The sequence below is a fragment of the Acomys minous genome (genome assembly GCF_964271855.1).
Source record: "Acomys minous genome assembly, chromosome: 15".
NCBI classification, from domain to species: Eukaryota; Metazoa; Chordata; class Mammalia; order Rodentia; family Muridae; genus Acomys; species Acomys minous.
Window position 1 is genome coordinate 38,358,512 of NC_140497.1, and position 27,269 is coordinate 38,385,780.

General features: G+C 35.9%; 1 protein-coding gene across 11 annotated transcripts in view; it reads right to left on the minus strand.

Annotated features, from left to right (window-relative positions):
• Positions 1–27,269, minus strand: part of TENM3 (teneurin transmembrane protein 3) — a 2,605,219-nt gene that overhangs the window by 1,787,104 nt on the left and 790,846 nt on the right. For all 11 annotated transcript variants that reach the window (XM_084760481.1, XM_084760480.1, XM_084760467.1 and 8 more), the window contains exon 4: positions 23,055–23,107. The gene's annotated coding sequence lies outside the window, so the exon portion shown is untranslated. The remainder of the gene's footprint in view (positions 1–23,054; positions 23,108–27,269) is intronic.

Genomic DNA, 27,269 nt, shown 5'->3' on the forward strand with positions numbered 1-27,269 from the left:
ATATAGAACTCATATGATTCCAGCTGTGTCTATCCTGAAAGACTCGTTCCTATGATCTATCCCCCATGGTTTTAGAAATCACTACAGAAGCTTCCAAGGAAGGGAACCAATTCATACTCCTATCAACCTCTGGCACGTGGAGCCACAAAGACCACTGGGACAAGATATCTATGAAGGTAAAATAAATGTTGTGTACATGTTGAATGGTAAGCTGTCTAATAGGACATAAAGACAACTCAACAGGAGGGAAATCATGCCTAAAACTTAGCCAGCTAATTATGGATAGTGAGGTGATGGATCGTAGAAGTGAACCTACTACAGACTTATATTTACGCCCACACCCACAGATTAGTGTAGCTCTCATGCCTTACTATAGATGTTTCCCTGTGCAACAAATGAAAGCCATTACAGAAGCACACATCTGCACATAACGCAAGGATCAATGGATCATGGTTGGTGTCAACGGACCAGCCTTGTGCCAAAGGATACACCTGAGCCCAGTTCCTTCATCTGTGGATCCAGAAACACTGAGGAAGAGGGATCAGGTAAATCAAAAGAGACAGAATGCCAGGACATCTACTGTGAGACTATAGAAATGTCTGCCTAAATAATACCTGAACAATGACTTCATCAATATATATGCTAACACAGAAGGAAGGAAATAAATTATTTATAATCCCACCCATAGACAAAAAAAACCCTATAGATAACTAATGACTGCTGAGGGTTAGTTCACCTCTTAGGGATGAGGGTTAACCAAAACAAAGTAAACGACCCTGAAACCATATACACACAAGCAACAAAATTGGAATTAGTAGATTGTATTTACATATTTGTGCAATCCCCCTTTCATGTGAGTACATGCCTTTGAGTGTGTGTGTGTGTGTATGTGTGTGTGTATGTGTGTGTGCAGTGTGTGTGTAACAATAATGGAAGAAAACAGTGTTATGAATTCAAAGTAAAATGGAAAAGTGATGCAATTGCATTTTAATGAATATATATTAAAATAATAACAATAGTAACAGCTGGTTTGTAACCTGTAAAATATTTAAGTATTGAGCTTCAAGTTAAGAGCTAAGAAAAAAATCCAAATCCCTCTGTGTATCAAAAGATGGAATATAAAATTAGAAAAATACAAAATTGAAGCTGCCAGTCACAGAGTTTCACAGTTATTTTATGAATTACATGATAGGTATCAGATATAAGTGAAGTCACATATGCAAAGATCATGAAAGCTTTAAAGGGTCATAATGTAAATAACTGTAGGTCACTGGGAATGCAAACTGTCTCTCCTTTCCCACTTATGCACACATTCACTGACTAGGGTTTTTTTTTGTTTTTTTGTTTTGTTTTGTTTTTTTTGTCTATGGCTACTTCTTGTCCCTTAGCTGTGTAGACAACAATTCCTCTCCCACCTGATATAATAAAACAACCCATTTACTCAGAGTGATTTGCTGTTGTGAAGAAATCAAGATTGTGCTTTGGTTCCAAACCCAGCACTCAGAAGCTGACAAAAAATAGGGATTTGTATTCAACCTGTTCTACGTAAAAGTTTGAGACAAACCTGAACTATATAGCAAGACACCATCTTACCAGTAGAAAGAAAAAACTGATAAGAATTTGATGTTCTAAGTGATTTAGTGTCTCTGGTTTTATGTTGAGGTCTTTAATCCACCTGGATTTGAGTTTTGTACAAGGTGACATATATGGGTCCAGTTGCATTTTTTTACACATAGACATCCAGTTAGACCAGCACCATTTGTTGAAGATGCTATCCCTTTTCCATCAAATGGATTTGGCTTCTTTGTCAAAAATCAAATGACCATATGTGTGTGGATTCATATCTGGGTCTTCGATTCGATTCCACTGATCAACCAGCCTGTTGCTGTCCCAGTACCATGCTGTTTTAATTACTATTGAGATCCTGGAACATATTGGCACAGGAGACAACTTCCTGAACAGAACACCAACAGCCCAGGCATTCATGTCAACAATTAATAAATGGGACCTCATGAGGCTGAGAAGCTTCTGTAAGGCAGGAGACACTGTCAAGAGAACAAAGCGACAGCCTACAGACTGGGAAAAGATCTTTACCAACCCTACATCTGACAAAGGTCTAATATCCAAAATATATAAAGAACTCAAGAAATTAAACACCACCAAACCAAATAACCCAATCGAGAAATGGGGCATGGGACTAAACAGAGAATTCTCAACAGAGGAATATCAAATGGCTGAGAAACACTTAAAGAAAAGCTCAACCTCCTTAATCATCAGGGAAATGCAAATAAAAACAACGCTGAGATTCCATCTTACACCCATCAGGATGGCTAAGATAAAAAATTCAAGCGACACCACATGCTGGTGAGGATGTGGAGAGAGAGGAACACTCCTTCATTGCTGGTGGGAATGCAAACTAGTACAACCACTTTGGAAATCTATCTGGTGCTATCTCAGAAAAATGGGAATAGGGCTTCCTCAAGACCCAGCTATTCCACTCCTTGGAATATACCCAGAAGATGCTCCAGCACACAGCAAGAAAATTTGCTCAACCATGTTCATAGCAGCCTTATTCATAATAGCCAGAACATAGAAACAGCCTAAGTGTCCCTCAATAGAAGAATGGATAAAGAAACTGTGGTACATATACACTATGGAATACCATTCAGCTATTAAAAACAAGGAATTCCCGAAATTTGTGGATAAATGGATTGAGCTAGAAATGATCATAATGAGTGAGTTAAGCCAGAAGCAGAAAGACTCAAATGGTATATACTCACTTATATCTGCATATTAGCCCAACGGGCATGTCCCACGAAAGCCTTCACTTACCAGGAAACTGCGACAGAGGAGAGGACATTCTAGTGGGACTCTAGATGAGAGAATCATGGGAGAAAGGCAAAGTAGAAGGACCCAGAGGGTCCTAGAAGCCTACAAGTAGAACATTATGATAGGCAGATTTGGGCACAGGGGTCCCGCTCAAACTAAGGCACCAGCCAAGGACAATACAGGCGGTAAACCTTAAGCCCCTACGCAGATCTAGCCAATGGACAGAACACTCTCCACAGTAGAGTGGAGAGTGGGATATTACTTTCTCACATACTCTGGTGCCTCACCTTTGACCATGTCCCCTGGACGGGGAGACCTGGTGGCAATCAGAGGAAGGACAGCAGGTTACCAAGAAGAGACTTGATACCCTATGATCATAATAGAGGTGGAGGTAATCCCCCTCAGGAACAGTCATAGGGGAGGGGAATAAGGGGAAATTGGGAGGGAGGGAAGAATGGGAGGATACAAGGGATGGGATAACCATTGAGATGTAACAAGAATAAATTAATAAAGGAGGAAAAAAAAAGAAAAGAATTTGATGTTGAACAGACATGTCCAAGACTATTAATCCACAAAGATATACCTGAAGATTTTCTATTAGTAACAGATATATATTATAATAAATAAAATATCTTTTAGTACAGTTATATCTATGGTGATTTTTCTATCACGATTTTCAACAATGAGTGAATTAGACAAATAGATTAGTAACAGAAGAGACACATTTCACAAACTTACTGTTCATTGAGACATGTTTCATGTTTTCCTAGTTATTATTTGAGTCATAAGTATGTGCAGAACATGTTCAGAGATGATATTATAATTTCACTTCTGGATATTAAATTAAAGAACAATTAGATCCTTTCAAATTAATTTTGGTTTTCAGAATCTTAACTAAAACATCATAGGTGCTAAAAAATGGATCCTGACATAGCAATTATGCTGACATCCTAGTATAAAATTAATGATGATTGCCCAATTAAGCTGCTTTACTTGTAAAAGTTAGAATCTGGAAAAAAAACTAGATGTCCCTCAATCAAAGAACGGATAAAGAAACTGTGGTACATTTATAGAATGGAATACTACTCAGCTATCAAAAACCAGGAAATCATGATATTTTCAGGCAAATTGATGGAACCAAAAGAGATCATTCTGAGTAAGGTAACCCAGACACAGAAAGACACACACAGGGATGTACTCACTTATAAATGGATTTTAGCTGAATAGTACAGAATAAACATACTATAATTCACAGACCCAAAGAAGATATCTAGCAAGGATATCCAAGGGAGGATGCTTAATTGTCTCTCATAAGGAGAAATAGAATAGAGAGCAGAAGAGGTTGAAGAGAGGGAACAAGGTAGGAAAGGAAGCACAGAGTGAAATGAGGATGGAAGTCAGACCTGGGGAGAGGGGGTTGGGAGGACAGAGGGCCTACTGAGAGAAAAGAAACTATGGGGGACATACATGTGACAATCTGGAGACCTAAGACGGGGTAGGCTCTTGGGAGAATAAGGGGTGACTCTAGCTGAGACTCCTAGTCTCAGGTGTCATGGAGACTGAAAATGACAGCTAGTGGAGGGAGGGAAACACCAGCCAATTCACAAAAACTTCTAGTCAAAATTTACTCTGAACACAAAATGAGACTCACTCCATTGGGATTGAGCCAACCCATGACACTATTAACATACTCCGCTATGCTTGCACACAGGAGCCTAACGTAGCTGTTTTCTGAGAGGCTCTACCAAACAACAGACTGAAACATATGTTGAGACACCCAGCCAAACATTTGGTGAAGCTCGGGAAGCCTACTGGAAAAGTTGGGGGAAGGATCGAAGGACCTGACATTGATAGGGGCTCCAAAGAAGACCAACAGTGCCAACTCACCAGGGCCCAGAGGGGGTTGAGGAGACTGAAGCACCAACCAAAGACCATGCATGGACTGGGCCCAGGCCCCCTACCCAGATGTAGCCAATGGGCTACTCAGTATTCATGCAGTGTCATAGGGACTGTCTTTGACATGGTATTTGATCACTTCTCCCTGTGTGGTTGCCTTGACAGGCCACAGGGGAAGAGGATACACTCAGTCATGCTGTCGCTTGATGTGTTGGGGTGGGGTGGTCTAAGAGGATGTGCTCCCCTTTTGTGAGAAGTAAGGGAGGGGGACGGGGAGGGGGAGGGAGACCGGAGCAGGGAGGAGAGGGGGAAAGGGAAACAAGATGTGAAGTGAATAAATTAAATAAAATGTATTTATAACTAAAAGAAGTTGAGCACCCTTTAACATGTTTTTGTGGTTATTCAGTTTCTTTTTAATTTGATAGCAGATAGTATTGTGACCAGCACATAATGCATTAATATATGGTTATTTATGTGATAGGTAGATAAATTAATGCATGAATAGGCATGTGAAAGGCCTTCCTTCCATCTTGAACATTAAGAATACTCCTCTAACCCCAGCACTCTGGGAGGCAAAGGGAGGCAGATCTCTGTGAGTTTGAGGCCACTTTGCTCTACAAAGTAAGTCTAGAACAGCCAAGGCTACGCAGGGAAACCCTGTGTCAGAAACAAAACAAAACAAGAACAAAGAAACAAAAAACTCAATCTTGTAAAATTTATTTTTCACCAGGCAAGTGACAAATGTTTTATTGGCTCTTTTCAAAGCAAAATGTGAGGGTGTTATAGGAAAAACGTCACCCAGTACTATTGAGATGATATTGTCTGTATAGATGTCTTCTCCATTTCTGAGGAGATTAGAAAGATACTTTTCCTAGGCTGTAGGGCAATACTATTTCCTGTTTTAATTAGTACAAAAGAAAAGGCTGAAATCAAGACTGCTGGGAAGCTCAGCTGTAAGTGCGTCATGAGCCATCATGTTTCCATTTCTGCTTTTATTCTCCTGAGGCTATTTATTGTTGAGCCAGCACATTTTGAATATTAATAAAGGAAAAACAATTACCATGTATTAAACAATATAAATGATCTAGCCTTGCCTTTAACCAGGAACTAAAACACCAAAGGTTAGACGTTGTCTTAGTACAGATATCCTGGGAGATCTATGACAGTCCAGTGCACCAGGACAAATTCATATTATTCTACTTTCTCTTGCTCAGTCTCTTAAGAAACTTATTAAAACTGCCCTTGGGTTCTAGATCATGTAAGAATATGGGAGACCACTCAAGAATGAACCTTGGAATCATGCATTGTAAATTCTTGCAAAAAGTCTGACAATCTTTCAACTCATGATGCTATTTCTAATTCTAAAATAAGGCACTGACTACCTAACTAGGCAAGAGGTAATGAGGGTTCTTTAACAATTTGTTCTTGCTGATTAAAAGGCTAGTTTATCAAGCAGACTAATTTTAATGAATATAAATTACAGTGATCCAAAATAGAGCTTTTACTTATGTTCTCATTTTTATTGAATTGCCAATTCCATTTATCGTCTCATTTTGGCCTTTTCTTTGACTGTTAAGGAGTATTGACATGAAATCTAATCTACTCCTCGGTTATGCTACAAATTGAAAAGAAAAATCTCTAGAGATGAATTTGTCACTGTCTTAATATGTTATGTGTGAACCTCACAAACTGTATCTTTTTTTTCTACTGAGTTTATAAGTCTTTTCAACACACAAAGTTTTACATGTCTAGTGATTTGATAATTAATTTTATATGTTTTAGGGTGGGCTTATCTATTTTGTGATTTTCACATTATACAATAGGATAAATCCCCCATTTAAGACAGGTTCCAATGTCTCATGTTTATCAGATAGAAGCAAAATATGCTTTTTCTAAATAGAATGCATTACTTCACATGGACACATGATAGTGTGTGGGATACTAGTACATGAGTAATTGTAAAATGGTGGGGTTATTTTTTATAGTTGAATTACTTGTCTACTTGAAAATATTTGGAGAAAAGATCTATCAACATAAGAACATGTATTTTGTAAGAATATAATTTTTGTATTTTCTCAGCACATGGCTTTCTCCAAATAAATTATGATTTTGAAAAAATTACTAATGGATGCATATGGTTGATTTTTTACAAGCTTAAGGAAGTTTAGTGCTTCACAGAAACAGAGAAAAAGAAATGTTAATGTTAAGGGTGGGGAGCTAAGGAATATATAAAGGAGGAATTGCTACACAATTTTTCCTGGTATTCATTATTCTTTCATATTCATTACTCTCTCTCTCTCTCTCTCTCTCTCTCTCTCTCTCTCTCTCTCTCTCTCTCTCTCTCTCTCTCTCTCTCTCTCTAGGTTTGTATAAGTCATGAGACAATAGGATGAGATTCGCCACTGTAGATTTGGATTTCTACATCTGCATGGTGTTTACAGTAAGATGTTCTCACAAGGGCATAGGACAGGAATATCAGAAGAGAATTAAAAACTGGCCCATAGTTTAACTGAATAACTCCTCCTAACATCTAATCCTTCTGCAGTAGCTACTATTCTCCTCTGCCACATGTCTTCAGACTTCTTGTGTTTTCTCAGTTCTTCAAAGTTAAGTTAAACTTAACCTTAAGCCCAGACATACACATCTTTGGTAAACGACCTAGTTTGGTTTTCATATGCTCATTAGTGATTTCTCCATAGATAGACATATCATTAATATTATTGTTCAATGAATTCCTTAACTATATTATCAATATTGTTATTAATTATATATTATAAGAAATGAAACTCTCAAGATACTTGCAAAACAAAATGAGCTTTTTATTTACTAGAACATTCATAGTGGTACTGACAACAAAATATAAGAAACAGGGAAAAGTAAAAAGTCTGTACTCAAGTTTAATATTCTCTTTTCATTAGATATTAAACATAAGCTTCAAAAAATCATTGTGATGCTATTACATAAATCTTCTGAGTACATCACTATAAATACATTAATTAAATAAATACCTGCTTATTTATTTATATACAGCCTACTTAAAAATTGAAGCAATTTTATGAAAATACGTTGGCTGTGCTTAACTATAATACAGCATAAAATAATAATGTGCTTTTGCCAATTATATAACAATGTCAGAATATTAAAGGATATTTATGGTCATAGCTATATACATATTCTGAAACCTTATTTGCATTCGTAATATACTATCTGTGCAGCATTTTCTATTTCATTGGTATTTGACTATGCATATATATATATATATATATATATATATATATATATATATATATATATATATATATATATCTGTGTGTGTGTGTGTGTGTGTGTGTGTGTGTGTGTGTGTGTGTGTTGTGGATATTTTGGGTCATATGTAAGCATGTTTTTGTATCAATCCCAGGTGTGGGATATAGGGCCTGCTCCAGTCTGTCCACAGCTGATAACTGCCTCCCAAGAGGGCACGTTCTGGTTGCCAGGTGTAAAGTGTCTCTTGCAGGGGCTTGGTCTTTGCCAGGGGGATAAAAGCCACAGTCAGAGAGTGACTGGGGACTCAGAGAAAGAAGAAGGCTGCTGCTACATCACCCCTGCTGCTCCTGGTTGCTCTTGATACAGTTTAGCAGAAGTCAGAGATATCCCTGAAATGAAGATTGGACTTGCCCCAAGGAACCCTGCAACCCTAAACAGCAAGAAGCAGCTAAGGAAAACTATGCCCTCTCTCCCCACTAACCTTCTTTTCCCCTCCCTGGTGTTGGGGTGTTTGAAGGGATTGGGGTAAACTAAGGAGAAAGAGATTAAAGAACCCAAAGTAAAAATAGTTGTTTAAAAGTACTCCAACATATGTGTGTGTGTGTGTGTGTGTGTGTGTGTGTGTGTGTGTGTGTGTATTGGACTTTTGAGACAGTGCTTCTCTATGTAGCCTTGGCTGTCCTGGACTCACTTTGTAGGCCTCCAACTCATAGCAATCCACCTGCCTCTGCCCCCTGAGTGGTGGAATTAAAGGCCTGTGCCACTACCACATTTGGCTGTGCCTCTATATTTTTATAATCTGGTTATCATATGTTACTTTAGTGATTATTACAAGATAGTGGCTATTATCCAGAGTTCATCTCTCTCTTTATCTGATTTCTTTCACCACAGTGGGTAGATACTCAAATATAAAATGAAATACGGCATGTCTTTTATTAGGAATACTTTTCTGGCTTCTTGAGATAACCAATGTTTGGTTGAGTCAGCAAGGGCATCTATGCATTGCTCACTGGGATCCCATCATTCGAATTCTCAGCTCCAGCATGGAGGGAGATTCCCACTTCTTTCTCCTCAGATATTTTCTATTCAGCTCTCCAAGTGGAGAATTTGTACTTGCTGATTTTTGTTTTGCTAATTTTCTTTTCATTTCCTCTTTTGTCTGCATGACTAATTGTATGGAAACTTTGCCAAATCTCTACAAATTCAAGCACTGTGGCCCCAGACAAAATTAGAAGCATGTTAGCAGTCTACCTTTAAGTACTTTAACAAAGAGAAGTAAGTAGTCTTTCTGAATGAGATACATTCATTATCCTTTCCCTTTGAAAACCCCTGCATTGAAAAAAATATACATCAGCATGCATATCCTATTAATGCTCAGTACTTTCTCAGGATAATTCATCAATGCTTATTATCTGCTTTTTCAAGTCTAACTTCTGTGTTGGTAATAATGTCACAGTGAGCAAATAAAAGGATCCAGAAAGAAAGGTAGATGGGCAGGGGCTTCCCAAGAGGATTGTTCCCTTCTCTTGAGAAAGGTGGGCCTGAGGAAAAGAAATCTTGTCAGGGATAAACACCTATACAAGACAAAAAAGAAAGATGGTGGACTTAGGGCTTTATACAGTGCCTAAGTCAGAGTACATCCAACCTCAGTGACTTCCAAATAGGAATGTTCACATTCATCCAGACCCATCAAAATAGGCTCTGTCTATGTGTACTCAGTAATGGATACCTTCATTCTCTGTCAAAATTTTGTTCTTTTTTTTTTTCCTTCCATAGACAGTCAATTCTTTACCTGTGCCAGAAAAGGAATGCCACTATCATCCATGGTCTGTATGAGAACACAGTGGACTCATTATGTCTCCAGAGTGATGTCTTATACAATTGGCACTTTGTTTTTTCATGGGGAACTTATGGGGAGGAACAGACATTGCTTAGTGCCCCCTGAGGAAAAGCTTCACAACAGACTGTAAATATTTTTATTAATTTATTAGTGCTACTATATTTCATGGTATTTGAAAACAAGACAGTAAGTAGAAAAACATATTTAAAATGTAAAAAGAGAAATATTTTTAGTTGAAGATGTCTAAGATGATGGAATGTTTCTAGAATATGAAAGAAACCTCATAAACTAGTTGAAGTTACAAAGACCTGGGCAAGTTACACTAGATAGGTATAAAACCTAAGACTTAGAGAAAATACATATATATCTACATACATGCATGCGTACATACATATATACATATATACCTACATACATACATATATACATACATACATACACATACACCTAGGATCTTATATTCAATATCAAAGGTCAATACACTAAAGTCATCCCTCTGTAAAGTATTAACCATTACAAAGACTGACTTAAAACACCAAAACAGGTGCCTAATCAAATTTATCTAACCATTTGGTTATTGTTCAAACAGGCTTTTTTTCTAGATATTAAATTTAAAAGTTATTATTTTGGCCACTTGCATGATCTTCATCTCCCAGTAGAACATAATAACCAAAATGAAAATGATCAGTATGAATGATAAACAGTTGAAGGGATTGTACTCCTGGAATAGTTGGCTTGACCATGTGAGACACTATCAAGACAATTCTTTGTCACTACTTTTCTTCTTAATAAGAAAATGAAAAAATGCTGTCTGGGTATAGGACAATATGACAATGACTCAAGACAACACTATAGTGCCTACTTGCTGCCAGCACAGAAAAAAAAAAACAGAAAATATAGACATATCTTATTAAATGTCAAGGCTAAATCTAAAAATAAAAATATATTTACCAACTATAAAAAGGTTAAAACACTCTCTCTATAATGAAAAGTTCTCAAAAACAGTTACACGTTTAATCATACTGATTAAAGGAGGCTACCAGATACTATGTTGTCAGTCTCACAGTTTTGTGGTAATTTTTTGGGATACCATAATGGATCTCATGGGACATTACAGGGATCATAAAAGACAAACCTAATGGACTCATATTTCTTTCTTCCATTGACAATTAGATGCTAATGTCTGCCTATGCTCCAAATTAAAATGGAAGCCATTTTTTCACCATACTGGATCCATAATATCTACTTCCACATACTGCTTGACCTCTTATGTGGAAAAGGACATCTTTTGTTGTGAAGACTCTGCCAATGAGACAGATGTTTTATCTGACTTCTCTTATAAACTTTCTGGACACCCATTTCCCTATAGAGGAGTCTGGAGTAAAGAATAGTTAATTGAACAATTTTAATCCATCAAACAAGATTTACGTCAATCTAGTTGAAGGAGCATGAGGAGGAGGAGAAGAAGAGGAGGAGGAAGAGGAGGAAGAGGAAGAAGAAGAAGAAGAAGAAGAAGAAGAAGAAGAAGAAGAAGAAGAAGAAGAAGAAGAAGAAGAAGAAGAAGAAGAAGTTTTTGTTTCCAAGCCAGGATATCAGTTTTCTCCATAGTGCAACTGAAAACAATGTTGACAAAGAAACTATTGAACTTGTTAACACATATGATGAAGTCTACCATCTTTGGGTGTTTTTCTTTCCTATTTTCTATAACAAGGGCAAAAGTGGTGTATTCTCAGTAAGAATTAGAATAATACTAATACTTTGTGTACATTACTGATGCTGCTTCACCCACCCAGCAAATTGCAACAACAATTGCTCTCATCAAATAGATGGTCTATGCTCTTGGTCTCTGCCTAAATTTTATTGTGGCCTTTAGACAAATCATGCTTGAAAACACCAACTACTGACTTTCATCATGATTCCTCTTGACATCTTGAACAACTAGGGTGGCCATCATTGCCTGTCTCAACAGTAGTAGTTGGTTTTATTTCCAAGAGGGAATGAAGGAAAATTAAAAGCAGCCTAGTGCTGGAGGATAACCTAGGCTGCATAAACAGACTCCATCTCAAAATATCTTTTTTTCTTTTGCTGAGCATCACAAAGACATTTCAGGGTGAGAGGTATAGCTTAGTATTTAAAAGCTCATACTGATCTTGCAGAGAACCAAAGTTTGGTTCCCAGCATCCACATTAAGTAACTTACACTTGCCTACAATTCCGACTGCAGAGAATTTGATTATTCTAAACTCTGTGGGTACCAACATTCATGAGCATACATGCACACAGAGGCAAACTCATGCAATTAAAATAATAACAAAACATCTTTTTAAAAAGTATAATTTATGGCTAGGACATATGATGAAATATCTGTTATTTTAGCCTAGCCAAAGTCTTGTTAAGTGAGAGCCAATATGCTACACAACCTTCATAAATCACATTCAGTTTATAAATCAAAGGTTGTCCTAATTACTATAAATCTATGGTGTGAAGTAGGATCAATAAGACAATCATCTCAATGACCTCTCTTTGAAATGCTCTTCTCTGCGATTTTATTTATGCATACTTGGTGACGGCACTCTGTCCTGATTATCAGTAGGGTATATGAGGTATATGAATCATCTACTGACTTCCATTTCTGGATGTTACAGATAAGAGATATTGCAAGTGTCCTTTACCTCACTAGCAACGGCCAAGAGTGATTTTTAGAGTTGGCTCCTCTTAGTAACCTCCACAATGCTCCTCTGTCATTCACAGACTTGGCTGCTATCAGCTACCTTACATTCTCATAAGGTTGAATCTGACTCTGGCGTCTCCCTTCACACAAAGCCTGTTGCTCCTTTTAAAATTCCTTTTAGTCAGTTGTGCCTCCTTCTTTCAGATACTGTAAATCCTTGCAGTCCAGGTCCCGGAATTCAGGGACAATGACTAGCAAAGTGCTTCTTATGCATCTTCTTCTCTGACAATCTGTTTACTCACTTCTACAGTCTTCTTCTCTCTAGACCTCACTACCTTGAGTCTTCTTCAGTTGTCATGTGAGTTGTCTCTGGCTTCAACATATGTCCATTATTCTGGTTTTCAAACTGCATGGCATTCTCTTTGCTACACTTCTAAATCATGTTTGTTTGTTTGTTTGTTTGTTTCTTTGTTTGTTTTGTCTTTTCTCCAAAAGACATTGGCTTTGAACTTTCGGTCATGAGGTAAGCCCTCTCTCTCTCTCTCTCTCTCTCTCTCTCTCTCTCTCTCTCTCTCTCTCTCTCTCTCTCTCTCACACACACACACACACACACCTATTCATCAATAGTTAGATGACTCATATTTTGGATTCCCATATTCTAACTTCCTTCAACATGCCTCTTTCTAGAGTACTCATATGTAGCTATAGCTAATGAACTGCTATAATTCTACCTCATCTTTTGGACTCCTTAACAGCTGTGTCTTTGAAGAAGTATCTTCTTAGGTAAAGATTTGCTCCAGTAATCCATACCCAATACCTTTTCAACATCAATAGATTATATTTCACTCCTTACCAGATTCTTTTTATCGCCATATAAATGTCTTTAGTATTTTTTTCAGTCACTATCATATTTTTCTTACTCTCGCTTTGAAGTATTGACCTAATTGTTCAAAACCCTTAACTTTATTCCCTTTCTAGATTTTAAGTTTTGTCTTTTAGGCAAGAACATTTGAAACACTTTAAATGCACATTAAATTTAAAGCTATGGATTGAATTGTATTGTATTTCATGGTGGTTATCAATACTAACTTTTTGAACAAAGACTTGCTGTGTGATACGTGGGCTACTGATCAGGAGGCTCCATCAAAACAGCTATCTCTAAGATTTGCTGCAGTAGTATTATCTTATCAAAATATTGACTAATTTAAAATCTCGTAAGAATTAAGATGCCACATTTGGACAATTGGTCTTTCATTTTTGCAATCAATTTTGATTTTGGCCTTCCAGAATACTATGCATTCCTGGTTTTTTCACCAGTTCTCTGCTCTCTTTGTTCTCTTCTCTCAAGTGTTTTTTCTATTAAACCCCCAAATGTTAGGGTTCTCCGGTGCTAGTCTGTAAGTATATTCTCTGTAAGTTATTGTCTGGTTACAGTTAGTATCTAGTATGGGAATGGGGACAGGAAGACTAACAAGACATAATCTTTCTTATGTTGCCAATGGATTTGAATTATTTTGCTATTGCATCCCATACCTATCTTCCATAATCTCTATCCTGGTCTATTATAACACACACACTTCAAGACTCATGCTATTCGTCACCCTTACCTAAGTAGGCTGCCAAAACTTACCCTTCCAGATTAAGTTGGGTTTTTTGTTTTGTTTTGGTTTGTTTTTCTTTGTTTTGTCTTTTGTTTTGTTTTTATTCCCTCTTTCCTTCAAAAGAATGATTGAAAGAGATTTTTGTTATGAAACATGTGGAAGGAATGTGACCTTGCCTTAGACTGGGCCCAAAGTGAAAGGAGTCTTGGGTGGCTTAACCCCCTTGTGACCCCACTGATATCCCACTGAGATAAACATTTGTGATAGACTGAGAGGAGCTATTTGGGACCAGGACTAAGGACAAGGACAGGGCATTCCATGGGAGGAGGGAACTCGAGGAGGAGCGACCAGTGGTTCTGGTCCCACAGCTTGCGTGGGGATCGGAAGGAGGTTGGAGAAGAGACTAGCGATCCAAGCATGAGAGAGAAAGCCGTAGAGGTCGAGGATCTGCGAGGTTCCCAGAGAATTAAGCCAAGGAATTCACCCCGCGGAACTGACGCCCAGAAGGTTTCATTCTTATTCTGCTTCATCTCTTTTCCCTCCGGTTTAGGATAGTCAGGTTGTAAGAGGATACCTTTGTTAATAAATTCACAACAAAGTCTAATTGTTAATGGAACCGGAGCCAACACAAACTTCTCTCTTCCTTTAAATACTGGGGAAATTAGAACGCAAAGAGTTTGTCAAACATAATGACATTTTAACCTTCTCATTGTACAATTCGTACCAGACCTTCTGCGCTAGGATGAAATGAGCAGCAGACTATGGAAGTTTTAAGCAGTGGGTAATTTAGATGATAGATTGGTAGATGGAAGGACAGCCTAAAGCACTTAATTCTTCGGTTTAAGTTTGAGTTTACTGGGTTAACTGAAGATGTTCCATCCATAAGAAATAACTAATTTTCTGATTATTTTGTTAACTTAGAATGAGTGAGTTAAGAACTGTTTTGGGTAACCTGGAAGTTCGGTAGCACCAACACACTTCCATAGCTGGGATAACTGAGCTACTATTCATGAAACCCCCTTTTAGTAACTTATAGGGTGCATTGCTTTCATCAAAAACACACTGCAGATTCTTCTATTTTACCAAAAACTGTCCTGCTTGTTAATTCTGTGCTAGCTATAATGAAAATAACCAAGATTTATAGACTTAAAACTAAGATGTGATTATTCTCTTACAGTTCCTGGGGACAGAAATTTGAAATCACATTTCTTACTGGACTGCTGCCATTGCCATGGTCCATTTGGCGATCATAAGTGTAAATCATTCACTGCTTCTCCATCTTCTGAAGCCTGGTGGCAGTATTGTGCTTAGAGTTACCTCACTTTGTTCAGTACCGCTGTGGTCACACTGCCTTTCCTATCCTGGATGTTCACCTCTAAAATTTCCCTCTACTTCAGTTAAGCAAGGTAAAGAGATTACATGTAGGATCAGCCTCATAATCTAAGCTATGCTCTTTCTCAAACGCCGGGATCTTTAAATTAACCTTAGCAGAAAGAATTTCTGTGTCATGTAAAAGAGCACTCATTTAAAAATTCCAGGTATTAGGATTTGTATAGTCTTTCAGAGCTATTATTCAATTAGTATATACCCCTTCTTCTACCACAAATGCCAGTTAGTAACTATATTCACACCATTCATTTTGACTTAAATAAATATATATTCCATTGTCAATAATTTTGTTATGTAATAATTTATTTCAAACTGATTTATTATATGTGTCTATGACTCATTATGCATATGCCTCTCTTGGCTTATGGACAATTCATACTATAATTCATTGATTAGTAAGCAGGGAAATTTATAAATATCTGACATTCTATATATGTGCATCTATATGTATACAAACACATATACACACATGTGCACATGCATACACACATTGCTACTCTGTGTGCATAGTTTCCTTTTTTTATAAGCATTAAAGGATAATTCTAGAAGTTTAATGAAAATGGACAAGTACTATTAGCCTATTTCAACTCTACAGTCCTCGGTGAAAATAATTTGTACAGTATTTTCTATTCTGTTATTGCATTCTTTTTGCAACCAGAATGAGGTGTCAGATTTTTATTGTCTGATATATATTGGAAATTATAATTGCATGCCCTGCCACCTTGACCTTTATACATATTCTGCATTTGGGTTAGATAACCTTTCTACTTTTTCTTCCTATTTATACCTTTTCCAAAGTAAGAGAAAAAGGTGAAATGCCCAGCTAGTAAATATACAGAATACCAGGTCAAGCTGAGAGAGGGCAATGATCAAATTTCACACAGAACAATCAACCTCCCAGTGCCAGGATCCCATACTTGGGCTAAATTTTAAAGAAGGATGGAAATTAGCATAACTGAATCCATCCTGTGAAAATGAATAAAAGACATATGGCAAACTCAGCCCATTCCACCTAAGATCACAGTGCCCTAGTCTCCCAAGGTAAAACCACTGAAAGATTACATAAGGTCACAAAGGCAGTTTTCGTTATTATTAAAGTGATGAATTCATATATTTTTCCTTAAGCATTGAGCACAGAAAGCTATTCCAGAGCTGTCACCATTGGGCATGTGATGCACAGCCACAGACTGATCATGATTTTTTGACAGTATGCACTGCCACTCCTGCTAGCTATACTTATGCCTTAAAAGGACAGAGGGTTGTTCTCCACATGCAGGAATCATTACCAAACCTTTCTCAGACTTTCTTTTATACTTGGCATTTTTATTTATTTTTTGTTTTTTGTTTTTTTACATTGGATTATCTTTATTTATTCAGTTCAACTATCATTGACGTGGAGTGTATAGAGGTCATTCAGATTTAATATAATTGCCAGTGTGGACGGAGTTAGGTTACAATTTTGCTATTTTGATTATAATTTTTGAAAAGAAGAAAATTAATAATCCTATAATAAAATGAATGGAGATGGAGAAATCAGCCACAACCAATGTGTGATATCAAGATAGGAAAGATGTTTTCTTCCCACTGTCAAATATAAAAACCCAAAGACTAAGAACGTAACATTTATAGAATTTCTGATTGTGTCATGGTTCTTCTTCTAATAGGTAGTCTATTGTATATATGTGGAATAATATAAATGCATATGTAAAAATTTTTTTAAATGTTTAATTAATAAAAAAGAAAAAGAAAAAAAATAAAAATTTAAAAGCCTAGAATATCTATAATTATGTCCTTTATATCACACATTGGCATTTTTCTTACAGGAACATAAGCATGCACAGTGTTCCAGACCAATAACTTTGTCATACTCTTAGTTCAATTATTGGTGCAGTACAGTACTTAGCCCATTAGCCAGCCCAAATTTGAAATTAACTTCCAAAAATTACTGCCTTAGACAATATTGAACTAAAATTAATTTTATTTCAAAAAAGGTAATTAACATTAACAGAATATATGTATATTTGCAACCAGTGAGATAATCCAACATCTAAAAAGGTGGGGGAAATCTACTTTATAAGCAAATAATGGCTAAAATTTCTCTCCTACCAAAACTAAGTGTATATATATATATATATATATATATATATATATATATATATATATATATATATATATAGAGAGAGAGAGAGAGAGAGAGAGAGAGAGAATATAGACACCTCTGTGTCAGCCAGATCCTTTAAAAAGTTCATAAAGTCAAAAGCCTTGCTCTTGTGCAAAATTGTATCCACTCATAGTGTGTGTGCCTAGCACAAGCCACATCCTATGATCAAATGTCTATATTTCAGTTTAAAACAGCTGTTAGTAAGCATTTTAAAGAATAACTACACTTTTTTCTGTTGGTATAGAAAACTGCTGCTAAATTTCCTCATCTTAGTATTTTTTTTTAAATCTAATGTATCACAGTGTAACTTTACAGGGAAGAAACAGAGTTTGGGGATTGGATCACAAAAAAAGATACGTTTTCCCAAAAAAAATTAAAAGAGAAATGTGATTCTAAGTTCTCCGGACTTCACAGTTTTTTCTAGAATTTATGTTCTAGTAATTGTAGATTCTTAAACTTATACCATAATTGTTTAGAAAGTAACACATAGGGACTTTGCCAATGTTTACGTATGCCAGCCACCACAGAAGTAACTGGTCCTGAAAAGACTACTAGCAAACTCACCATTTATCTACAAAACAATACATATACAGATAAACAATTTGGAAAGTTTGTCCAGATTTTGCCATTCTTTGATGACATTCTGACCATGGTGGGTCGATCCGGTTAAGATTTGCTAATTCTGTGCATTTCTGGTAGTTCTATTTTGTTTCCTACCTCAAGCCACTTAGCCTATGTGAGCCAGTGAGCTGGCCATATGTGTAGTAGCTTGAGTTATCTGAACCTAATTCTCAACCAATCGATACAGGTGCATTCTCACTATGTAATCTTGTATGTTTCTTAAATGGGTTCTCAAGAAAGCTAAGGGGGATGTAAATAACAAACTTAAATAGGCTGTGACCATTAAATAAATTTAATTCAAATCACCAGGGAAGGATACACAACTCAAATTAATAAATTCCCTGCGAAGTCCTAATAATGTGTAGGGACTACTGCTACTAGAAAAGGTCATCTGAGGGAAAAACAGTTTTGGGATCCATAAACAAGAAGACGACAAAGACAATTAGAGGGGGAAACACCTATGAAGTGAAGGAAAATTGGAAATTCCAGATCAAAATACAAGGATATAAGTTACTGTGGACCAGTGGGGACAAGAAGGATTTTGGGTCAGAGCTAAGCAGAGTGAACATGTCATCTAAAGTATTTTACAGAAACATAGATGTGTTGTAATGAAAAAAGCCAATGCCTTCAATTATTTACATGGGAAAAAAGCTATATAAACAAAGAGACTGATCAGGAAGCATTAAAATTTTTATAATATTAAGCTTGAATTATACTAAAAGGACCAATAAGCTTTTCACCAGTTAGGAGATAGATAATCATATAGATGTGTTTGATCAAAAAGCTGATTATATAGGGTTAGACAACCTCTAAATGTGAATAGGTTACAATCAGGAGTGTTTTTTAAAACCAGCCCAAGATTAAAGTCAAAAATTAAGTTTACTTCTATTAATCTATATCAACTGATTTCCTGTTCATGTGCAAATAATGGCAATAGATGATAAAATACAAGGATTATTAAAAATCCCATAAACCAGATATGCAAGGGTACAAATTATACTTGATAATCTACAAACCCCAACAAATGATTTACGATTGCATACAATTAATTAATCTTTACTGTTCTTTCAGGAGCATGACACTGTTCTTTTATGAGCACTAAGAAATAATATTATCTCATGTTCTGCAATTTGGTAACATTGTTATTAAAGGTATGTGTGTTTGTGTGTGTGTGTGTGTGAGAGAGAGAGAGAGAGAGAGAGAGAGAGAGAGAGAGAGAGAGAGAAAGAGAGAGAGAGAGAGAACAAAGAAATTTTGGAGTTTCATTCATTTTAAAGGTTAGAGGTAGTGAACATTGTCTTAAATATTGAGCACTGAAATTTGCACTCTAATGAGATTTTGTAGCTTCAACTGTTATCTTTTAGTGAGAGCTAGCATCAGTGAACTTCAGTAATTAAAAAACCTTAAAATTGTGGTTCTTAATAAGTAAAGAGAAAATGAACTGTTTTAGAAAATTGGTCTTCTTCTAACAGTAAACCTTCTGGTGTATTGGCATTTTCTAGTTCACCTATACAGCTTTAGTTATGCCCCTTACTGAGGAAAAAGAGACTCATTGAATTAATGTAATAAACTTGGAGATGTAAACATTTCTCATTCAGGAACAATTTATGTGTTATCTGCTAGACTAATATTAGAATTTTATCAGATTATTACATTCCTCTCCTAAAATTGTTAAACAGGCATAAACGTCAAAATATTAATTGTATTAAATTTCAAGATCCAAAATTGTATTTTACAAATACTTAAGAAATCTAAATATAACTAAAAGATGACTCTTGACTCTATCTGTGCTGACCTGTGGTAACCGCTCACCTCATTTGGCCCTCCATCATTTGTGACACAAGAAGTGCTGCTGGCGAATTTGTAAATTCGCCAAATTTTGATTCATTCCAATTTTATAGCCACGTGAGTCTAGTGTTGCTGTAATTGTACAGCAGGTGAGACAAAGTTCAGAGAGAGTTTAGCCGACTGGTTCTGAAATAGACTCTACAATCGCCCCTAACTCCTCCCCTTAGTAAGAACAAGGCGCTCCTGCCCTAAATTGTTTCTATAGCTTCCTTTTTCCACTTACTCGTTTTAAAATTGCTCACTTTTCTCTGTCACACAACTCTCTTTTCTGAGATGGTCTAATCAATGATTATCCTGTAACTTATCAGCCTCCTCTCCGTGGACCAAATCTACCGGGTTTCCTCTTTCCGTTCTCCTTCATCCCAATCGGTACTACCTTTGATGAACTTGTCGCTGCCCGCTGTGGGGGAGAATCCCTGTTGCCACCTGAACATTCTCATTACTGCCGCTGTGCCCTGTCTTGTTTCCATAAGCTTTCTCTATGGTTGTAAAGTTTTGGTCCCAGATTTTTTTTTTTTTGGTGGATTTCCCATATGTAATTCCAACATCCTCTAGTCTTCTAAGAGCCCCTAGGGCCATGAAGGTATGAAACAAAATAAAGATGAAGACTTTCCTGCAAAGATGCAGCTACAATGTGAGACTCACTCTCTCCTTTCCCACTGAGCCCTGATATTAATTCCATGCTCTCTGAGCACTGAGTGTTGCTCTCCTGCCATCTTGATCTTGCTATATAATGGAGAGCCTTAAAATATAGCCTATATATAGCCTAGTGGTAACTATGGCCGTTTAATCCTATCCTTGATGCTCACTAGTTGTCTCCACCTTCAAACACACACTTAACATATCCCCACCACTATCTTTTCTGTTCTATGCAATTCTTCGGGTCCAATTAAAAGCTTTATCAGGAAGACTTGCCTTCACGCTCAAGAAATAGCCAACTCTGTACCGAACTGTCAGGTGCCTGATTTCTATCGGAAAGTGCTGTTCTTGAATTCTATGAGCATCTAGAAAGCAGAAAAGTACTATTTCCTCTGTACATTTTTGATATTTGTGATTGAATACTTCATTGCCCAAGAGATTTTAAACATATTTGTAAACAACAGATGAGACTCACACTAAGATTTATGATATTAGATGGAATGAGATAATTCACAGATGAAATAAGATTCTGTCTTAAATCTAAGGTTCCTCTTTTGGGTCTAAAAACATTTATGTGTGTGTATGTGTGTGTTTGTGTGTGTGTGTGTATCCATATTTTGTCTGCAATATATATGTCATCACATATATACACTTCTATGTATTTATGTATAAATACATGTATGTTTAAATTTTCATATTATATTACATAAATACATATATATCTATAAACATATGTATGCTTGGGTATTTCTTGAAAACAAACATGATTTAACAGGTAAAAACACATTAGAAATATATTATAAATTACAGAGAATCTGACCTAAATGAGTTTAAATTTTATTTATACCACATGCACCCCTGCTATTGGTGATGTCAATACAATTTGGTCAATGTAAGTACTGTAGTGTGTCTGATTTGTGAAGTTATATTTGCTGCCTAATCTCTAATTCTCTACTCAGTAAGAACAGAGACATATTTTTAATTTTTTCACCAATAATTTCACACCATATTAAGTATGAATATAGATTAGTACTAGCTTTTTATCTCCTATGGAATAAATGCATTTACCAAATTATAATAGTAAATTAGATAAATAAAACAAAACAAATGTAGAATTCTTAAAATAGGATAATTTTTTAAAATGCAACATATCTCCGAATAGGTTATATAAACTTTTCATAAGCATGAAACTGCTATCTCCTTGATAACATAACAATAGTGAATTTATTACACTCTAGAAAGACACTTTAATTGCCTGTGGAGGCCATGCCAAATTGAAAATCAGTGGGCAGGAATATTGCCAAATAATTCAACTGTTGAGTCAGTATGATATCCAGGAAACAGCATCAGTGAGAAGAGAAACCAGAGCATATCCTATACTGTTTAACACACTAAAAATCGATTTGGAAAAAAAAAACTTCCATGAAGATGAAGTATTTAAAGTCCAGAATTCAGAATCTACAGAGCACTGTATTATCTCTGTAAGTTTCAGTGATAGAGAAAACTGAATGTAAAGTGCAGCCTGCTTTTCATTAAAACAGCATTTCCACTTAGGGCCTCCCATCTTAAATTGCTTTAATTCCTGAGTGAGCAAAGAGCCTGCAGCATGCTGATATTTTCCCTACTCCATTTAGAATTGAGATAATTGCCAAGTAATTACATTAATGTAAAGAAAGGGGCAAAGATAACACACGGTGTCAGGAAAAACAAGTTACATATGTCCACAGTTGAAATAAACAGGTTTAAGCCATTATGAAAATTAATACCAGAAGAGCAAACCAATGGCTCCAGCTCCCTTGACCGTCTGTCTTTAGTTAGAAGAAAGGGCCCTTTGGTTATGCTATGCAAGATGAACGGAGCATTTCCTACAAGACTTCTTACTTGCAACATTTTTAGCCACTTGGATTGTTCTAAAAGAAACTGCACATAGATATTTTACAATCCAAGACACGTTCAACTATAAAATAGTTAGAGAAAAGTGAGACTGTGCAATTAGCTAATCAGAAAGGAAATCTATGTTGGAAAATCTCCATAACAATGCTGACATAAACAATGGAGAAATGGACCATCTTTCTTATGACATATATTTCTTCAAGATTGAAATGACTTGATTTTACCTGATTCAACTTTTACAGTAACTATAACTAGAATAGGAAACAATTTAACAATTACTTTAAATGTAAGAAATCACATTAACATATTTTAGGTAACTTAAGCAAGAATGGAGTTCTAGATATTGCTCAGTCTTAGTTCTTTAAATTTGTACATATATATATATGCATATACATGTAGGTATGAATATATAAACACTTACTGTTGCTTTCTTGAGCAAGATCTTTACCCACCACAGGAATTTGAAGTTCTGGCCTGTTAAAAAGTCACAAAATATGAATATATTAACTTAAAACACAATGAATTCAAATTGAAGTGGCTAATAAGATTTTTTTATGTTTATAAATAAAAGCATCTATAACTTTAATATCCTGGTTTTAATTTGTTTCTTGAATGAACACAAAAAACACCCAACTGAAAATTATTTCTCAATGTTCACTGCATGTTACAAAATATTAGTCTTAACAAAATTAAATTTTGATTACAGAATAAAAAACCTGAAGTGTTCTAGTTGGAACTGACGCTGTGCTCATTTCCCCCACATTTATAAGAAATAAAATCGTTCATTTATATGGAATGAATAAAGAATCATTTGTATTTCATTCTTCTTAGAGTTGTAGGCTTTCATGATTTTCCAAATTTCTCTCTGATGAAACAAACCTTTCCTAACCATCAAATAAATTTCAAAGTAACATGTTGGAAAAGAGTTGTCAAATCAAGTTAGAGACACAATCTGAAAAAAAAAAACAAGGAATACATGAAAGAATCCATAGATTAAATGCAGCATTTCCATGTATCCTAGACTAATTTGTGAAAAAAGATAAAGTGTTTATTATCTTTTCTATATGGAGTTGTATCTATCTCAATATTTGACCTGAAATAGGGACCTTTGATAATTAGCTCAGTTACTCAGGCCCAAAGAACATTCTATAGAAATTACCTAGATCACCAGGGCAAAAGGAGAATTTTTCTTGAGTTATTTTTTTAAATGCTAATTTTACTTTTCGTAGCTGGAATATATACCTAACACAGACCGAAATGATACAGTTCAATTAAATATCTATGAATACAGATAAAACTTTCTGAAAATATTTAATACAACACATTTTTGCTGCAAGAGGAGGTAATTTTTTTTTCCTATTTCTATTAAAAAAAAAATAAGTAAAGTGGTTCCTTTAGGCCTGAGTAGTTGGCTAGGTTTGCATAACCAGGCCTTATTTCCCTCTTGTTTGAGTCGGTCTTAAGTTCAATAAGTGAATTGTGGGTTACCACAAAAGTAATCATGCAACTAATATATGCTTAGGGTTATGATGTCCTGCGGGCCCCGTGGTTCGTAGGAATCACAGGCTGGGTCACAGAGTTGGTTGCTTTCCCCTTTTAGAAGCTTGCACGGCACTTTCTGTACCACGAGAACTAGTCCACAGGAGGAGGGTTTCAGTTCAGCTGCTGCTCAGGGACCTCTGGAACCTGTGTCTGAAGTACATAGTGTCTTCAGCAGTGGGGACCCTAACCTTTAACCTTTCGGGGGAGGAGTAACTAAGGGCAATAGCAAGACCTTAATGTTTGGGGGTCTTTTGAACTATCCTTACAAACAACTCAACACTTATGTCTGGCACTGAGGTTTGTGTTAGACAATCTAATCTTTGTCTAACCTAAATGAAAAAAAAATGTCATTTAAACTATGTAAGTATATTTACATACAGACTTAAGTGTATTATAGATTTTTTTTTTTATTCAGGGAAATAGCTACTAGTATGATTCTTCATGACTTTACCAGACATTCTTACTATTATTTTACTCTCCTCTCTTCTCCGTTTATCTCCCTGCCTCATAACTATGAGAGCCCCACCCATTTTTTTTTTCATTTCTCCCATCAGATCGTCTGTATGGTGCTGTTCACTTCTCTGTCACTCCCTTCTGCACTGGCAATGGCGGCTTTTTAGCTCTCTGGCTTCTGCAGTTACTCCGGGGTAGGTGCTAACATCTGAAGACTTGGAGACAGGAGCCTCAGATGAGCAAATGTGCTCTAATAATATTAAACATGATTTTGATATAAATTGTATTTTACCATAATTGTCCATTTCCAGTTTATGTGTTTATCTCTTTTATTTTCTTTATCTAATCAAGCTTAAAGGCTCAAGGTATGGTAATTTTGAAATATTTTTGAGGATTATATCCAATGTCATTTTAAAAGGTTGTGTCATTTTAAAATATTTCAACTCTATTTAGTATAAAATTAGAAGTGTATTATTTTGTTGAAAAACATCTGTATTTAGTAATCAAAATCTCATAACATAGGACAACCCAAAATTCTTTATATATTTTTCTACTGAAAAATATTTTCAAATTAAAAACTTGAAATTTAAGGCAAACAATATTCCTACCATGAAATGTATTGATAATCTTACAATAAAGTTAAAATACATTTTAAAATATGCATGATAATTTATGATAGTAATTTGTTAGATAAGGAAAAAACTACCATACTATAATGCTACATAGATAACTTAACCATAAAGTCTTTCAAGCATGATTTACTAGCAACTATTTTAAAGTTAGGCTTAGACAATGTGGACAAAAATAATAATCTATTATTTTCTTAGATTAAATAATGCTTAGACTAAATAATCCTTCTTTAAATCTCACAATTTATTTTCATTAATATAGGACAAATCATTATATCATAATCTTATTTTTTCTTAAAATCAACTTTTCAATTTCTTTTGATTAATGCAAATGAGGTGTAATATTTTTAAGAATGAATATTTTCAATCAAGATATCTTTACACTTAAAAAATTTTATTTCCCAATATGATAATGTCTTTTAATGTAGAGAAGTTATTGGATTATATAGCATTTCTTTAGGCCAACATCAGAAACACAATTTTAGATAACTTTTATTTCCTTGAATCCCATGGGAAGCCTATCTTTAACATTTTCATAAAAGTTTTTAAAAGCACACTTGCTCCCTAGGAGTTCTCTAATACCCTTGTACTCCAAGTAGTGCCTGATCTTGCTAGAAGCATTTGAAGGGTAGTAACTGCTGTTAAACGGAACGTTATGCGTGGGTTGAAGTGTTTAAATTTATGTTGCCATCAATGTGATTAAAGGAATCCTTCTAACATGGTCAAACATTTGCTACATAACCCCATGACAGGCATGCCTTTTCTTTGCAATATAACCTTATTTGTCAGTCAAACCTGCAATGTAGATGCATTCTACAGAGAGCACTGTGAGTTCCGTTAGTGATGCGGGATTACCATGGCTTTAGAATGTGGCTTCCAAGATGCTGGTCTTTGTTGTGCACCTACCCTTCAGATCGTGCCTGTGACTCAGAATCCAGCTCAAAAAATAATCCCTCTAGGTTTCTGTGTAGCAAATTATAATGTATATACTTTTTTGTGGATACTTCTGCATTCCTTGTTTTTGTGTGGTTGTTTGGTTGATTGGGTGGTTTCTTCTTCTTCTGTTGTTGTTGTTGTTGTTGTTGTTGTTGTTGTTGTTGTTTTGGGCTAGTCTCCATGGGTGTGTTTTCCATGCCTGTGTGTTTATGTCTGCTTACACGTTTGAAGGCATGTATGTGCCTAAGGATGCCAGAGGTAGAATTAGTGTTTTTTCCTAGGTGGTTCACTAACTTATGTATTGCTGCAGGGTCTTTCCCTGAATCCTAGCTCTCCTGCCTATTCAGTTAGTTTAGCGAGCAGGTTTTCTGTGGGTTCCTTCTCTACACTTGCCCTGTTCATGGACTAGGTAGAACTCCAGACCTCCCCAGGATCCTCACTTGGGATTCTGGAGATCTCCAGTCCTCATGGTTGCATGTCAAGTACTCTACACAGTGAGTCAGGTTTTTTTGCTATTGTATACCTTAATCTTGTATTTCTGAGAAAAGACACTGAAAAGTGCAAGTTTCCTGAGGAAGACAAAAGAAGCTCAAGACAAGAAACACAGGTAGAGATAAAATCAGGGCTCAGCAAAGTCTTAGTCAAGTTTTAGGATGCTGGTAGGAACACAGCTCTGCAACAGGGTGTTGGAATAAAGGAATGCACTAGTCAGTGAACTTCCCAGACACTTGTACATTTTTATGCAGCCAAGGACATGTATATTTGAATGCCTGATGTTCTAAGGTTGATTCGATGCTTGTGTTACAATCTGAGAAAATCGGTTTGCAATTATCTTCTAAAAGTAAAACTAAAAAATACAGGTTCACCCATGCTTCCATTATGCTAATTGCCTTAACATCTCACCACATCAAAATTACAGAGGTTGATGAAATAAACACAGCACACAAAATAATACCGTTTCCTAAAATGTGACCTCGCTTCTTGATACACCTACAGAACTTCTGGCATGTAAACCAACTAACATCTAATTACAACTGGAGGAAAACCTGATCGATGTGAAGAAAAATAAAATGGAG